This window comes from Elephas maximus, chromosome 1 (assembly GCF_024166365.1).
Source record: "Elephas maximus indicus isolate mEleMax1 chromosome 1, mEleMax1 primary haplotype, whole genome shotgun sequence".
In the NCBI taxonomy this organism is placed as follows: domain Eukaryota; kingdom Metazoa; phylum Chordata; class Mammalia; order Proboscidea; family Elephantidae; genus Elephas; species Elephas maximus.
This window is the reverse complement of record NC_064819.1, coordinates 156,613,298-156,630,693: the sequence shown is the minus strand read 5'-3', so window position 1 is coordinate 156,630,693 and position 17,396 is coordinate 156,613,298. Positions and strand designations below refer to the sequence as shown.

At 35.1% G+C, this 17,396-nt stretch overlaps 1 pseudogene; it reads right to left on the bottom strand.

Annotated features, from left to right (window-relative positions):
• LOC126070091 (ceramide synthase 6-like) overlaps nt 1-16,790 on the bottom strand; it is a 44,587-nt pseudogene extending 27,797 nt beyond the window's left edge.
• Nucleotides 16,791-17,396: the final 606 nt, after the last annotated feature.

The window sequence follows — 17,396 nt, the reverse complement described above, 5'->3', positions numbered from 1 at the left end:
GACTGCTTAATCATTCAAAAGAAAAATAGATAAATTTTTTGTCCACTTAAAAAGTAAATAAGTATACTAGGATATCAAGCATTTACATATTGAAGAAACTCTTATAATGCTGGCTAATTGTGATCTTGGCTATATGACTATTACAGGAATACATAAAATGGAAAATTTTAAAAATAAAATCCGAGTTAGGTGACTCTTTCCATGACCACATCCAGATTTTGAATGGAGATTATTCCACCCCATCACTTCTAAAGCTTCTTAAAGATCCAGGTCAAATTAGAATGCCTGTCTCTTTCAGGTAGGTTTGATTTAGCTTTTCCTTGAAAAGAAAGCATTTTATTAGGGGGCTTTTGCCAGTGCACATATAGTGTAGGATCATATGAAATGATTACTTTAGAAAGGCAATTGGACTATGAGAAGAGTCAAAATTCACAATCTGTGATGTTTATGAAGTTACGTCAAAGTTTTCTAAATGCATTAAAGTAGAATATAATATATGGGAAAATTAACCAATAAATGATGTTGAAAGTTTAATGTTCCACAGAGGGCAAATTTTCAAGATATTTCAGTCAAAAAAATAACACTTTTTTTTTTTTTTACATTTTAAGGATTAGGGAAACAAATTGACAGTAAGTTAGTAAGTATACTCCAGAGTTTCTCAGTCTTGACACTGTTGACATATTGGGCCAGATAATTCTTTGTCTTTGTTGTGGGGGACTATCCTGTGCAATGTAAGACTCTACTCATTAGATGCCAGTAGCATCCTCCAGCTGCGTCAGCCAAAAATATCTCCAGACACTGTCAAATGTTTCCTGGAGGGCAAGATCACCTTGAAAACCACTCATATATTCCACTGTTGTTACCACTGTAGAGAAGGCTTTTTCGTGGAGAGGATTGATCTGTAGGTATGGCTGTATTATTTTCCTGGTAAGCTTGCTTAAAAATGATCTATCTGGTTGCACATGTAGAAGTAAGTTGAGACTGCTTTCTGCTTGGATAGAACTTTTAGGATCAGTATATTAGGTTGATTGGATAATATTGAGTAATTATCATTTAAAATACATCTTATATAAAATCATTGTTTTAATTGTAGGCATGTTTTTGTTTTTGGAATGTCACATATGAAAGAAATCAAACTTGAATTTGAAACTTGTACTTTTTAAAAAAAAGTTTATTTGTCCCTCTTGAAGAGATAGATGTTTTTGACAACTGTAATAACTGGGCATTACTAGAACAATGCTAAAACAGGGGGTTAACACCTTCACTTGTACAAAATACTTGAAGTTAGTCAAAGAGCCATTATTATGACCTTGTGCTGACCACATTCTATGAAGTGTTACATGATCAGGGACATGGAAGTTGGTTAATGGAAGTTATATAGTAGCTAGATGTATCCTTGTCACACTTCATCTAAACTGATACATTGCAATGGTCCACACTGCTCAGACCTGGCAATTACTGTCCAATTCCAATCTATTCCACACTGCCACTATAATGAAAAATAATTAGGAGCCTGAAAATGAGTTTTCACATGAAATGGTTTCAGTGCTTGGACACAATCGCCTTTGGCAGATGGCTTTGGGTTTGCTTTAATATAATAAAGACAGTTAATCATCTCTAAAGAGTGCACTGAATGAATAAACTTTTAACACTACTTTCTACAATGAAATTCTTATATCGATCAAATGTTTAATGCACGGGGTGAAAGTTGCTTTGGTCGAATTGTTTGGAATGAACACATAAATCACTGCAAAATAAATGCATTGGAAAATAAGAAAATCAGTTCAGGAATTGATTATTTATTATTGATGGAGAAAAATAAAAAGCTGCACACTAAAACCAACTACTTTTCTTGAACATTGTAGCTATGGTCTTTAGATGTCTTTCTGAACCCCTTGATTTCTGTAAAACTGAAATGAATTATTTTATTATAACAAAAAGTGTATATGTGCTAATATGTGTGTGTGCGTAATATATATATTTACTAGAACAATGCTAAAATGTATCCCCTTCACCCATTGCCATTGAATCGATGCTGATTCATATATAGTGACTTTGTAAGACAGAGTAGAACTGCACCATAGGGTTTCCAAGGCCCTGGTTGTGCAGTGGTCAAGCAATACAGCTGCTAACCAAAAGGTTGGCAGCTCAATTCACCAGCCACTCCTTGGAAACCCTACTGGGCAGTTCTACTCGTCCTATAGGGTCTCTATGGGTCAGAATTGACTTGACACCAATGAGAATCTTTACAGAAGTAGATTGCCACATCTTTCTCCCACAAAGAGGCTGGTAGATTTGAACCACCAACCTTTCTGTTAGCAACCAAACACTTAACCACTGTGCCACCAGGACTCCTAAATGTATAAATAACAAAAATGTGTATATTTCCCATGAAGGGCAAGAATTTCACCTGTTAGAAAGAAAACTCAGATTGTAATAGCTGTAAATCATTTACAATTTTTACTGAGAACAAGTGAGAGGTGATATTAAATTCACATTTCTCAATTGGAAAAAAATGCTCATTGAAAACATAGAAAAATATCAATGCTTTAGAATTGGATTGATCTACTATTTGTGTTCTTATATAAACCTGTTGCTTTCAAGCCGCTTCTGACTCATAGCAAACCTATAGGACAGAGTAGAACTGCCCCACAGAGTTTCCAGGGAGTGGCTGGTGGATTCGAACTTCTGACCTTTTAGTTAGCAGCTGTAGCTCTTAATCACTGAACCACCAGGGCTCCATGTTCTTATACAGTTAATCATTATTGGATTCTGTTTTGAAGAGCCTGTATTTACAAAATGAATCAAGTGTGTCCTAAAAGTATTACTCATAAATAAGATTTGTTGTTGTCAGTGACTTAGTGGTTTATTAAAGATTCTATTTCATAAACAAATAGCCTTTAAGGATACTAGGCAGTAGTAATTTTTCTTTTCTAGATTATTTGATTTTGTAAAACAGCATTGGGATCCTAATAGTTTCCCAAACTTAATAATAGTTTGGGTATTTATAATTGGCAGCACTACTCATAATACAATGTGTAACTAGATTTTCTCTTAACTTTACAAACATGCTTAGATCAAATGACTTTATCATCCTCTCTGGTTATGTAAATATACACAACATAATCTATATTTGAATTTTTTATTTGCTTTCCTTTAACTGCCTTTCACTGAAGGGTACTTAGTATTTTCCGTAACATCCATACTTAAAAAAAAAAAAAAAAAAGGAAAAGTTATCTCTAGTTATTCAGTTAAAACACTTTGTTAAAATCAATTCCTATAAATTTTAAATTGTGGTTCGGTGTAAAGGTGTTAATAACATTGCAGAGCTAGAATGACTTTATTTAGTATTGACTGTTAAGTTTTAAATTTTATTTAGATATTTGACTGCTGGTTTTCTGCTGTTCTGTATTTTTAAGAAACAACATCTTTTGCTGCTCTGGATACAGTTTTTTTTTTTTTTAATCTTAATGTTCATATATCAATGACTCATGTATCATTTCTGCATTTCAGATAGTATGGCTGGATATTTTGATTAGTAATTAGAATACTAGCTTGAGGAATGTCATTCATTATATTTAACAGCTTGTTTTTCTTTGAACCTTACTGTGAGATTAAATCCACTGAAATCTCAATGAACACTATCAAATTGATAGCCTCTCACTGTTGAAGAAAGGAGAATACAATGGAAATGTTGAAAATGCGGTCACTCTTTGACAGTAAAAACAGCACATGCTCGGGTTCTACTCAATGCAGGCAAAGCGATTGTGGGCTGCCCTTGACCAACAGTCTCTGGCGAAGTCACATTAGGCCGCGGCTTTAGATTTTTACCTGCGTCTTTGTACTTACAGTGAGCTAATCTGAAAAGGTTACCTTTTAGAAGAATAATCAGGATAGTGCCTTCTCCACTTGGCAACTTTACTCACCATCTCTGAGAGAGCTCTGTCTGAAGTCAGGATGCATCCTTACGTGAAGGAGGAATATAAATAATACTTTGCCATAACTAGCACTGGTCCACACACTCCTCTCTGAGCCAGAATTTCCGATGGAATATGTGCTGTTCGCTTATTATATACCTGAGAGTCTGGTCTCGTTTTTTTTCAGCAATGTTTCACCTGGATAGACAACTTAACAGAATTAATGAATGGCATGTATTAGACACAGCATAAGTTTTAAAATGAAGTAGATATGCGTGCAAATGTAGGGTGCCCTATCTGGGAGCTGTGTGATCCTGAGATGATACAAAAAAAAGATGTCAACAATCCACTGGGTCTCCTGGAAGTGTCAAATGTTATAATATATATGCATAGCAAATAAAGAGATTCTATATATATTTTTTTATGGATAGTAAGGAAACACTGGTGGTGTAGTGGTTATGTACTATGGCTGCTAACTAAAATGTTGGCAGTTCGAATCCACCAGGCACTCCTTGGAAACCCTATGGGGCAGTTCTACTCTGTCCTATAGGGGTTGCTATGAGTCAGAATTGACTTGAAGACAGTGGGTTTGGTTTTGGTTTTAAGGATGGTAAGACCAAACAAATTCTAGCTGTTATTATTACAAATATGTTCCATTTTTTTTTTTATCATTTAACACATTCTCTCATTGTGCTACTCATTGAGTTTGATAGTGAAAATGAGACACATCTAGTGATTTGTTCATTATTTTGTAAAAGTTTTAAAATACTGTTACTTTATCTTCATATGCACTAATTTGTAAGAACCAAGTTATATTCAACTGACTGTGACTGTGTAGAAAAGGTGAAGTGGATGGTTGAAATCTGAGAGATTTACACTGAAAAAGCATCCTGGGTAAAAAAAAAAAAAAAAAAAAAAGACAAACTTAGAATGTTTATTTGTTAGAAAAACTGACCTAACAGAAATATTAACCCAGTGCCGTCGAGTCGATTCTGACTCATATTACACATTATAAATAAGATTGTTGATTTCAAAATATGAAAGTTTAGAAGTTTAGATATATTGGTGAGATGAAATGTAATGAGTACAAAGGTAGTAATTACGTACATTTTAGTGCCCATTTTTAATGCACATTAGCATAGTCTTTTTCTTAGTAAAAACAAAAATAAACTTGTGAAATTTAGTTTCAGAACTTCGGCAACTCAGAAATGATGACTTCTGGTTTATAAGGATAAACTCTAGACAAGATTAAAAGGAATGCATCTGGTTTATATCGGTTACCTTTTTCTGTTTTATTCAGTCCATATGTAATCCATAAAAAATAAAGATTCAGCCGTAAAACAAATAGGTTAACTAAGAAAATAAGTGAAGACAATATGATTGGGTATTTAGGAGAGACAGATTCAAGAATGGGCTTGCCTTATCTTAAGGAATCTGTACTTCAACCTTTAGAAAACGCATTATAGATTGGGGAGAAATGATCATTAAGGAAGAGGAAATGTGGTAAATTCATCTACGTGATACCTATAAAGATCTGACTTTCTTTTTAACTTGAGAGCTTCTGTGGTCAGAAGTCTCAGATTAAAGTCTTCTGCCACTTTTCTGGACCCGGCAACTCATGAATTTATTCTCTACTTGTGCTTTAAGTTGGATCCACAATCAATGCCCATGATGCCAAGATATCAGACGATGTATTGCATTGGACAGATCTGCTGCAAAAGACAAATGTTAAAAAGTAGAGATGTCCCTTTGAGGACTAAGGTGTACCTGACTGAAGCCATGGTATTTTCAATCATCTAACATGCGTGTGAAAGCTGGACAGTGAATAAAGAAGACCAAAGAAGAGTTGATGTTTTTGATTTATGGCGCTGGCAAAATATATTGAATATACCACGGACTGCCAGAAAAACAAACAAACCTGTCTTGAAAGAAATACAGCCAGAATTCTCCTTGGAACCAAGAATAGTGAAATTTCATCTCATACACTTTGAACATGTTATCAGGAGGGGTCAGTACTTGGAGAAGGACATCATGTTTGGTAAAGTAGAGGGTCAGTGAAAAAGAGGAAGACCCTCAATTAGATGGATTGACACAGTGGCTGCAACAATGGGTTCAAGCATAATGATTGTGCGGATGGCACAGGACTGGGCAGTGTTTTGTTCAGTTGTACGTAGCGTTGGTATGAATGGGAACCAACTCAACAACACCTAGCAATTACAACAATGTGCTTTCAGTGGGCTATGTAAAGCACTGTCAAGGTGAATTATTATATCAGTCTTATTTAGGTGCCATCCTTTTAAGAATTTTGTCACTTTTTTTTTTTTTTTAATTAGGAACAAATCACCTTTATTATATCCAACAACTGGCTATATCCCAGTTCCAGTGCCGCAGAGTCGATTCCGACTCATAGCAACCATATAGGATAGAGTAGAACTGCCCCATAGAGTTTCCAAGGAGTGCCTGGTGGATTTGAACTGCTGACCTTTTGGTTAGCAGCCTTAGCACTTAACCACTATGCCACCAGGATATATATATATACACACACACACACATATATATATGTATATATGTGTGTATATATATATATCTCCACTCCATGGAGCTCTTTCTTTTAACATCTTTATTCTAATTTATAGCAACCAACCTGTGAAATTTGGTATCATTTGTTTATCAAAATATCTAGCCACTTTGAATATCATTAAGCAGCCCAAATCCAAATTCATTTAAGGGCTCTCTAAAGCTGATCTCTATGGTAGTCCAATATGTAGTTCTTTCTATCTTGATATATTGCCATGTATCATTATCTCAGTTTATACTTGTTTAGCCAGCTCGCTATCCATGTGACCGTGCTCAGATCCAGGTTAATTTAAATTCATTCTGCAAATCAACAGTAATGAAATGTGGCATTGACTTTGTTTCTTTACTTAGGCCTAAAATTTTGTGTTTTAGCCTCGCAAGTTAACTTAATTTTTCTAGTAAAAGCTGATTTATCCAGGTTAAAAGCAAATAAAACTATGATCAAATATAAGATTGTGGTTTTAAGATGTGGTAATGTGGATTCTACTCTAAGTGCATCCTAAATGTTCAAAATTTTTAAAAATGACAAATCTATTTTTATCTCTCTGTATTTTCTTCCCAAATTTTAGCCAAGGCTAGATAAAAATTCAAAAAACATTGAAACATTGCATTTTTTACAAGTAGAGAAAACATGAGAGTTTAGAACAGCAAGATATGTTTAATAATACCCCTCGATGTTATCAAAAGATATTTTTGAGAAGGGGACTAAGAGAAATGTGATTGGCAGTTAGGAGGGAACAGCTCAGGAAAGGGCTTGCCTTACATCTTAAGACACCTGAACTTCAACCTTTAAGAATTGTGTTATAGAATGGGGAGAAATGATCAGTACTATACTCTAGAAAGTTCACTTTGCTATCAAGGCAGGGGATAAATTTAAAGGGAGAAGAGAAGCAGAAATACTCGTTGAGTTGCTATTTTAATAGCCCAGGCAAGTGATGATGAATAAAAACCAAAATCAATTCAGGATGGATTAAATATTTAAAACCAAATAAATGAAACTAAAAATAATATAAGTTAAATATTTGCAATATTTTTTTATCTGAAATTGACTTTCTAAACATGTGTGCATTTAAAGAATTTATTTATTTTTGTTGTTGTTGAGAGTGTACACAGCAAAACACACACCAGTTCAACAGTTTCTACATGTACCATTCAGTGACATTGATTACATTTTTTGAGTTGTGCAACCATTCTCATCTTCCTTTTCTGAGCTGTTCCACCTTCATTAACATAAATTCACTACCCCCTAAGGTTCGTATCTAATCTTTTGAATTGCTGTTGTCAGTTTGATCCCATATAGATAGTTCTGAAAAGAGCATAATGCTAAAGACAGACATTTTTTACTAGTTAAGCTAAACTATTGTTTAGCTTTAAGAAGACTTAGGGAATATTTTTGGTTTAAGTTTTAAAAATTATCTCAGGGTAATAGTTTCAGGGGTCCATCCCAACCTGCATTGCTCCAAGGTGTCTGGAATCCATAACAATTTGAAATTCTGTTCTACATTTTCCTCCTTTTAATCAAGATTCTTCTAGAGAATCTTTGATCAAAATTTTCAGTAATGATACCGAGGCACCATCCAGTTATTCTGGTCTCATGGCAAAGGAGGAAGTTGTTCATGGAGGCAATTAGCCACATATTCCATATCCTCCTCTATTCCTGACTCTCCTTCCTCCATTGCTCCGGGAGAATAAGACCTCTTGTTTTGCCTTGGGTAGTCATTTTTTTTAAAGAAATTTTAAATGGAAGAGAGCTATATCTGACAAAAGATTGTACTCATGTGAAAATTTTTAAACCAAATTAATATCAAAACCAAAACTGAGAAAAAAGTGCTATAAACTAAAAACAAATGTTAATTAATATAAAAATTTAATTGTATGAAGATGCCATACAAATAGATTTAAAAAACTACCAAAAACTTCGTAAGGAAAATTGACAAAGATTATGAACAGTAATTCCCAACTAAAGGAAACATAAATGGCTAAGACACATAAAATTTATCCCCACAAGTGGTCAAAGGCATGCAAAGAAAACTCAAGATAACACAATGCTTCTAAAACTCAGAGAATAAATGTTGTAAACCAATTTGCTCAAGGCAATTCTAAATGCTTAGATTCCTTTTGATACTCATCCTTTGTAAACTTTATAATAGAAACACTTATTTTGTCATTTATTCAACAAATATTTTTTTGAGTGCCTACTAAGTTTCAGGAACTGCCCCATGTACTGAGGATATAATGGTGAACAAGGTAGTCATTACACCCGTTATTAGGGAGTATATAATCCTGCCTGTGTGAGTTATTTAATGGGTAAAATTTTATTTATAGGTTATAAAAGTCCTATCAATTTATTTTACTTATATATCTGAGCCTATAGCTTCTTGATAAATTTTTAATCACATTCTGGGTCAATATTTTTCTTGAGGAACAGGCAAAATTAAACCATGGTATGTTCTTATTTTATAATCCCCAAGCTCTCCAAACCTTGTGTAGGAATCATTAAAGATTTAATGAACTTGGTGAACTTTCTGGAACTTTAACACTGTGGCCAGGAATTGGTGATGAGCATTACCTCAGTTCTAACCTGTGGCTGTTGATGGTTTTAAGTGAATTAAAGTTAAATATCAATGTGTGGGTCAAGATTAGTAGGAGTGGCCACGTAACAATGTCATAGAAATATTTAGATTCCCTAGTTTTTTCAACCTGAGTTTTGTGTTAAAATGTTACTTAAAAAAGAGTTATGTTTCTGGACTAGTCAAGTTATACGGGACACAGTGGAGAACATGAGAGACAAGGTTTATCCCCTCAATACTACTCTTGATAAGCATGGGGACTCTCCTTCCTGACTTTAAGATAAAAAAAAAAAAAAAAAAATTCTCCTTTGTACAGGGGATATGGCTTTGTTGTGGGGCACAAGGAGAATCCTTAAATCCATTCTCACTAAAGTCAAACCTGAATCATCAAAGAGCCTCAGAAGTTTTTTTCCAAGGGTGATGTCCCTTATTGAATCACTTTTACTGAATTGAACTCTGTCATATTGGCTTCAGACCAACTACTCTTAATACAAAATTATATTTAATGGAAGCTATTCAACTGATTCAGTAATTCAGTTTCCTAGAGAACAATCTTACAGAGTTTAAGAAAAGCTGCAGTGATTAAATAAAAAATGGAGTAAGTGCCAAATTGAGATTTTTCTATGACTGTAGTTAACATAATTGCATAATGTTTTAGATTAGAACTATTATGGATTTTCCAATAACACAACTTTAGAGCTTTGTTCTTCCCTATACTAATGGTTACTGTAGCTCTAACAGATTCTGTGGAAACTTAATTCCTGCATGTATGTACCAATTTGGTTTGACTCTCTGTACAAGTGGGGTGATCGCCCTTTCAGGTACATTGTGTGGTTAAATACTGTGATTTTCAAAGGAAAACTCTTAACTTTGACCTCCATTTAGCTCTTAATCTATGGCACAGGCTATCTTCATTCCATACATACAGATTGAATAAGTACGGTGAGAGGATACAACCCTGATGGACACCTTTCCTGATTTTAAACCATGCAGTATCCCCTTGTTCTGTTAGAACAACTTCCTCTTGGTCTATGTACAGGTTCCATGTATGCACAATTAAGTGTTCTGGAATTCCCATTCTTCAGCATGTTGTCGATAATTTGTTATGATCCACACAGTTGAATGCCTTTGTATAGTCAATAAAACACAGGTTAACACCTTTTTGGTATTTCCTGCTTTCAGCCAAGATTAATTTGATGCCTGCAATGATATCCTCATTTCTGGTCCTCTTCTGAATCCAGCCTGAATTTCTAGCAGTTCCCTGTCAATGTATTGCTGCAACCATCTTTGAATTACCTTCAGCAAAATGTTACTTACAAGTGATACTAATAATATTGTTTGATAATTTCTGCATTCTGTAGGATCACCTTTCTTTAGACATATTCAATCTGTATGCTGAGCAAATAATCTGAGAAGCTGTACTATATGAAGAAGAATGTGGCATCAGGACTGGAAGAAGACTCATTAACAACCTACATTATGCAGATGACACAACCTTGCTTTCTGACAGTGAAAAGAACTTGAAGCACTTACTGATGAAAATCAAAGACAACAGCCTTCAGTATGGATTATACCTCAACATAAGGGAAACAGAAGTCCTTACAATTGGACCAATAAGCAACATCATGATAAACAGAAAAGATTGACATTATCAAGGATTTCATTTTACTTGGATGCACAATCAATGCCCATGGAAGCAGCAGTCAGGAAATCAAATGACACATTGCGTTGGGCAAATCTGCTGCAAAAGACCTCTTTAAAGTGTTAAAAATCAAAAATGTCACTCACTTTGAGGACAAAGGGGCGCCTTTGTCCTCAAAGTGAGTGACCTCATATGCATACGAAAGCTGGACAATGAATAAGGAAGACCAAAGAAGAATTGATGCTTTTGAATTATGGTATTGGTGAAGAAAATTGAATATATTATGGACTGCCAGAAGGAACAAGTCTGTCTTGGAAGATATACAGCCTGAATGCTCCTTAGAAGGGAGGATGGTGAGACTTCGTGAGACTGGACATGTTATCAAGAGTGACCAGTCCCTGGAGAAAGCTATTATGCTTGGTAAAGTAGAGGGTCAGTGAAAAAGAGGAAGAACCTCAAGGAGATGGATTGATACAGTGGCTGCAACAATGGACTCAAATATAGCCAATATTGTGAAGATGGAGCAGGGCCAGGCAGTGGTTCCTTCTGTTGTACATAACCTTGCTATGAGTGGGAACCAACATGCCAGCACCTAACAACAACAACAATCTTCATTCCATATTATTACAACCATATTTCTCTGCTGTGCTGATCCGGTAGAAAGCCTGGTTATAAAACTGACATTGATGGAGAATGGTTTGAGGACATGCTTTAGTCTGGTATCACTCTTTGGATTACACAAGCCAATACGGAACTGAAGACTTCTTTTGCTTTTTTTCATGTGCCCTGAGGTCTTAATTTTACTACATTGATGAAAGTTCTAAGAAACGACCCTTCACAATTTTGTTTACTGTAAGAATATTTTTCGGGGACATCAGGCTCTAGATTCCAGTGCTACCAATTTGAAGATTAGAATGATGACTCCACTTAGTACTTACTAGCTGAAAAATTATGTATTTGCTGAGCAATTGTTTTCTTTATCTTAATCTTATGAAAACTGTGAATATTCATATTCATACGGTTGTAAGTTTTTCCTTGCTATTGTTCTTATAATCAGTCTCCCCACTAACATTAGCAATTTTAAAGAAACATACTACTATATTAATTACATTGTTGTTATTTTTAGGTTTTATAACTTGGCCATATTCATAGTGTTCAGCCTGGTGTTTCCATTTCTAGGATGCTATTTTAAAGAACTGATCAGAAATTAAGAGACATGTTTTTGTACAAACTGTTTATCATAAAATTATTATTAAAAAATTAACTAGAACAAGTTTGATAGATAAAAGAAGGTAATAGTTTACAAGATAATGGTGCATCACCAAAATAGGGTATTACCCAGCTATTAAGTGATGTTTATGAATAATTTCAATGATATGGGAAAATATTATGCTAAAATGTAGGATTCAGAACTGTATTTCACATGATCTAAACTATCCAAAGGAGCCTGGGTAGAGCCGTGGTTAAGGGCTATGGCTGCTAAACAAAAGGTTGGCAGTTTGAATCCACCAGCTGCTCCTTGGAAACTCTATTGGGCAGTAGGTGGTAAAAACATTGAAAAACTAATGTGTATATTTAACAATGATTGTTACCAGTGGTAAGATTGTCATAATTCTTAAAATTTTTATTCCTATGAATTTCTGTTTGGTCCAAGTGTTCACGAGGAGTATCCACTAATTTTCTAATCATTTTAAAAAAGAATATAATTTATTTTTCATAAGAGAGTGGAAAGTAGTATAAGTATAATGATAATGGAGAAAAAAGATGAATTTGAAAGATCTCATTGAAGAAAAAAGTAGAAAACTATGGTTAATAGGCTGGGGCCTGGGAGGGAGGCAAGTTGGGTGAAAGAATAAGGATGAACTCCCAGGAGACTAAGAATTCTAATAATAAAAAGAGGGACTCAGGAGAAAAAGGAGATATCATATAAAAGAATACAAATTCACTTTGGGACCAGCAAGTTTGAGGTGACCTTGGGACAACTGCATGAAGTGACCCAATGGGCAGTTCTGTATTAATAGGAGATCTAAAACTGTGGAGCTTTTTGGAATATTAGTGGATATTTTGGACTTCTCAAAGATGCTAGACCACAGCCTTCGGTATAGATTGCATCTCCATATAAAGAAAACAAAAATCCTCACAACTGGGCCAATGAGCAACATCATGATAAACGGAGAAAAGATTGAAGTTGTCAAGGATTTCATTTCACTTGGATCCACAATCAACAGCCATGGAAGCAGCAGTCAAGAATTCAAAAGACACATTGCATTGGGTAAATCTGCTGCAAAGGACCTCTTCAAAGTGTTGAAGAGCAAAGATGTCGCCCTGAAGACTAAGGTGTGCCTGACCCAAGCCATGGTATTTTCAGTCACATCATATGCATTTGAATGCTGGACAGTGAATATGAAGACCAAAGAAGAGTTGACGCCTTTGAATTGTGGTGTTGGCGAAGAATATTGCATACACCATGGACTGCCAAAAGAACGAACAAATCTGTCTTGGACGAAGTGCGGCCAGAATGCTCCTTAGAGGCAAGGATGGCGAGATTGCATCTTACATACTTTGGACATGTTGTCAGGAGGGATCAGTCCCAGGAGAAGGACATCATGCTTGGCAGAGTACAGGGTCAGTGGAAAAGAGGAAGACCCTCAACGAGGTGGATTGACACAGTGGCTGCAACAATGAGCTCAAGCATAACAATGATTGTAAAGATGGCTGAGGACCGGGCAGTGTTTCTTTCTGTTGTGCATAGGGCCGCTATGAGTCAGAAATGACTCGACGTCACCTAACAACAGCAACAATAATAATAGGAGTGAATCTGTGAGTTGGAAAATTGGATATGGTATTGTCATAAGAAACATGTTTTTATTTTATATCATTATCTTTTTTTTTTTTATATCGGGAAATAGATTATAGCATAAAAGTTTTAGGTAAAAAATTAATAATTAAAAATGTTTATATTATACTTCTTGTATATATGAATATCCTTAGACCTGGGCTTCCTAAAGAATAGCTAGGAGGTTATTTAGTTTCTCGAAGAAGAACATTTGTTGGGCGTTAATGCCATTCTCATAACTGCTTTTGCTGCCTTTTCCAGGGTCTCTAGCCGGAAGGGTAGGCGTTTTCTCAGTTGAAACTTGTTTTCACTTTAGGAACCTATCTACTAGAATTAGCACTGGATTATTGCTCCTCCCTTGTTCATGAACACACCAATTAACAAAGATGTGAAAGTTTTAGGGAGATTACAAATATTCATTTCTCAAGAGAATAAAAACCAGTGATTTCTGTCTTAGGCAATATTGAAACTATTTACCTGGAAAGTTTTACCTTAATTTTCCTTTTCTCTGACAATAATCAAGATCATATGTGTATGTGTATCTGTATATGATTACACACACTAGAGGCAACATGTGAATCTGTCTACTTGGGCATATTAAATTTTAACCTATGATTTATATAAAGTTAAAATATGCCTTAATTGTGTATAAGTTACCCAAGATCGTCAAGCTTATTTCAGAAAAACAGAAGGTGAGTAATAATTTCTTTCAGTGGTTACCTGAATAAAGATTGAAAGTAACTGTTTTTCTTTCAATCGGTATGTAGCATTTTATAGGACGTAATAACGTGCAATGGAGTCATGTTTCTTTGCTTGTCACTTCACATATAGAATCCCAACATAACACCACCCAGCAGGCAATATCATGTTTGTATAGGCAGCAATATGATACTTTTCTTAAAGTTTAAAAGGCAACACGATTTCACATTCTGTGCATTCAATTTCGATTCAAAAATACGGTTTGAGTGAAAAAAGGTTGAATAGCAGATCTTGATTATTTTTTGTCACAGGGCCAAAACTTGAAAACCATCTCAAATGGATCTTTATTTTCACCTGAAGCCCCAAAGCATAATTGAATTGCTTGCTCAGAATGCCGTGTACCACTCCATAAGGGGGCAAAGCGAACAATTTACTTCCTAATTCACCAGGTGTGCACAACTTCTCTGTGAATAGAGTAAATTAATTTATAAATAATTATTAAAAGTCAGACATGAGCTCAGCATTTCATGCAGATAAATGTTATACATAAAGAAATGTCCTTTTATAAATTATTTCATTCTGACAAATGAGACTGAGGGAATATTTGTTATTGTAATTTTAGAAAAAAACAAACATTTATTTGATTGTCTTTATTTTATTAATTCTCTGATTAATTATCTAATGACTTGTGTTGAAAAGATGATTATGTTAGAATTAATTTTTAAATATATTCAAAGATATTGGTAAAAAGTTACTCATATACCTTATATATATGTATTTTTGTTTTAATATCCAAATACAGAATATACCAAACCAAAACCAAACAAATTGCCTTCGAACCCATTCTGACTCATAGTGACCCTATTAAAAAAACAAAAACAAAAACAAAAACTACCTTCCAGTTGATTCTGACTTACAGTGACCCTATAGGACAGAGTAGAACTGCCCCAGCGAGTTTCCAAGGAGCACCAGGGTAGGTTTGAACTGCCAGCCTTTTGGTTAACAGCCTTAGCACTTAACCACTATGCCACCAGGTCTCCAATGATCCTATCCCAACCCACCCAGTGCCATCGAGTTGATTCCGACTCATAGCGACCCTATAGGACAGAGTAAAACTGCCCCACAGGGTTTCTAAGGCTATAAATCTTTACAGAAGCAGACTGCCACATCTTTTGCGGAGCGGTTGGTGCATTTGAACCACCAAACTTTCAGTTGGCAGACAAGCACCACCGGTGCTCCTTAAACAAATTAACACACTTTAATAGTCACGTATGTGACGCATAAAAAAAAATAACAAAATTGCCATCGAGTCAATTCCAAGTCATGATGACCCCGTGTTTAGTGCATAGGAACCTGCAATTATTTTATGATAATAAATTGTGAGTATGTTTTTCAAAGGACAGAGAGGAATAAATAAAATGAAAAATCGCTTATTTTCTCTAAACTTTCATGGAGCAACGATTGCCTTATTTCTATTGGTGTAGTGAAAAGTGTGCTTTTAATCTTGCTCATTTGCCACCTTGTACCACTACTATTTTTTTTTTTTATGTAGCTCACAAATATATCAAGAGAAGATTTGTTGTCAATTCACATATTTTAATAGGTCTACATATAAATGGGTACACTAAGAAAAAAACTGTGTGCACGGCTTAGGCATTTCCTTGACAGCATTATGTAGTTATAGATCTTTAGAAGAATTAATATTATTAGGAAAATTTTTGTTGTCTAGTGTGAAGCAGGATTTTGTTTTCACTGGGTCGGTTATTTTGTTCTGTGTCCTCATCTGTCGTTTTAACAAGTATAAAAGTCCTTCTTTTAAGTCTTTTATTCGATTTATTTTAATTTTGAAGGGACTATCATTTCAATTGCTGGAGAATATACACATTATGTATTTAAAATAAAAGTTTTCACAGTTAAAAATAAAACAATTACAATCTTAAAAGACTCCTGGAACAATGAAGCAATGATCCACAGATGAAATAATAAGGAAAGAGCTGGTTACAGAACATGTATGTTGTTTTGGTTCTTATGGCAACAGGCTCTTTGTGTTCTATAACGTCAAACATAACTTAGAGACATGTATGTCACTAGAAGCCCTGGTGTCTGGAAACTATTCCTGAGGTATTTGAAGCTCTTAACAAAACATTCTAAAAAAAAAAAAAAAAACCGTGGTAACTTTTGGGGAGCACATGGAACTAAGGTGGACGTAGATCTGCTTTCTGAATTAGTTATTAGAGCTGACTCAGCTTAATGAGGTGTTAACAGTATAACTGTATGAATTGCTCCAGGACACTTGGTTTAAGAAATGCCCTTTGTTTTCTTTTTTAGAATCTAATTAAACCTGGCTCTGAGCTTCTGCTTATGAGAGTTAGTGAGAAGTCTGGTATCAGTCCTGTTTGACCCTTCTTTCCCACCACATCCTGCCCTGTGCACCCCCCGCCCACCTTGGCCATCCAAAATGGTTGGCATGGCTCCCGTTCTTTCTTTGAAATGGTGCAGCCATTCCCTGCAGTGCTGTGCAGCTGATTCACACTGCTGCAAAGATCCATGCTGCTGCCCACCTGCCTTATGGGACAACTATCACCTCTGACTTCCTGCCTTCTCTTGAGTCGGCTTTTGGGTAGACTTCTGGCCTCTCCCACACGTCGAATCCTTCAAATTCAGGTGAAGCCTACTCTACCAAAGATCAGGGATCTGGTAATTCAAAACCAAAAAAGCCCTAATTGCCCTTTATGTGTGTGGGAGGTAAAATTACCTTTTCATCATTTCTTGTGGCCTCTATAGCAAGAAAAAAAAAAAGACAAAAACCATTTAATTCCCTCCCTGCTCCTTCTGATAGAAAAGCAAGCAGATTATGCCACTTTCACCTTATCTTTTCTCTTCTCATTTTCCCTGCGGACTGATTAAAAAAAAAAAAAAAAAAAATTTAGGTGAGGAAAAATGCTTGCTTTTCCGTTTTTGGTTCTTGAACACAGTTACCAAGTGTCTTCTGTAGATGTTGGATTCTGCTGATTCCTTAAGTCACAATGAATTATCAATACTGTTCTGCCAACTCATACGAGGATGATAGATTTGGAATAAAATCTGTACTTCCTTCTCTTATTATTTTCGAAGAGAAAAAAAATAAATAACTATGCTGAGCCTAACTTCAAGCT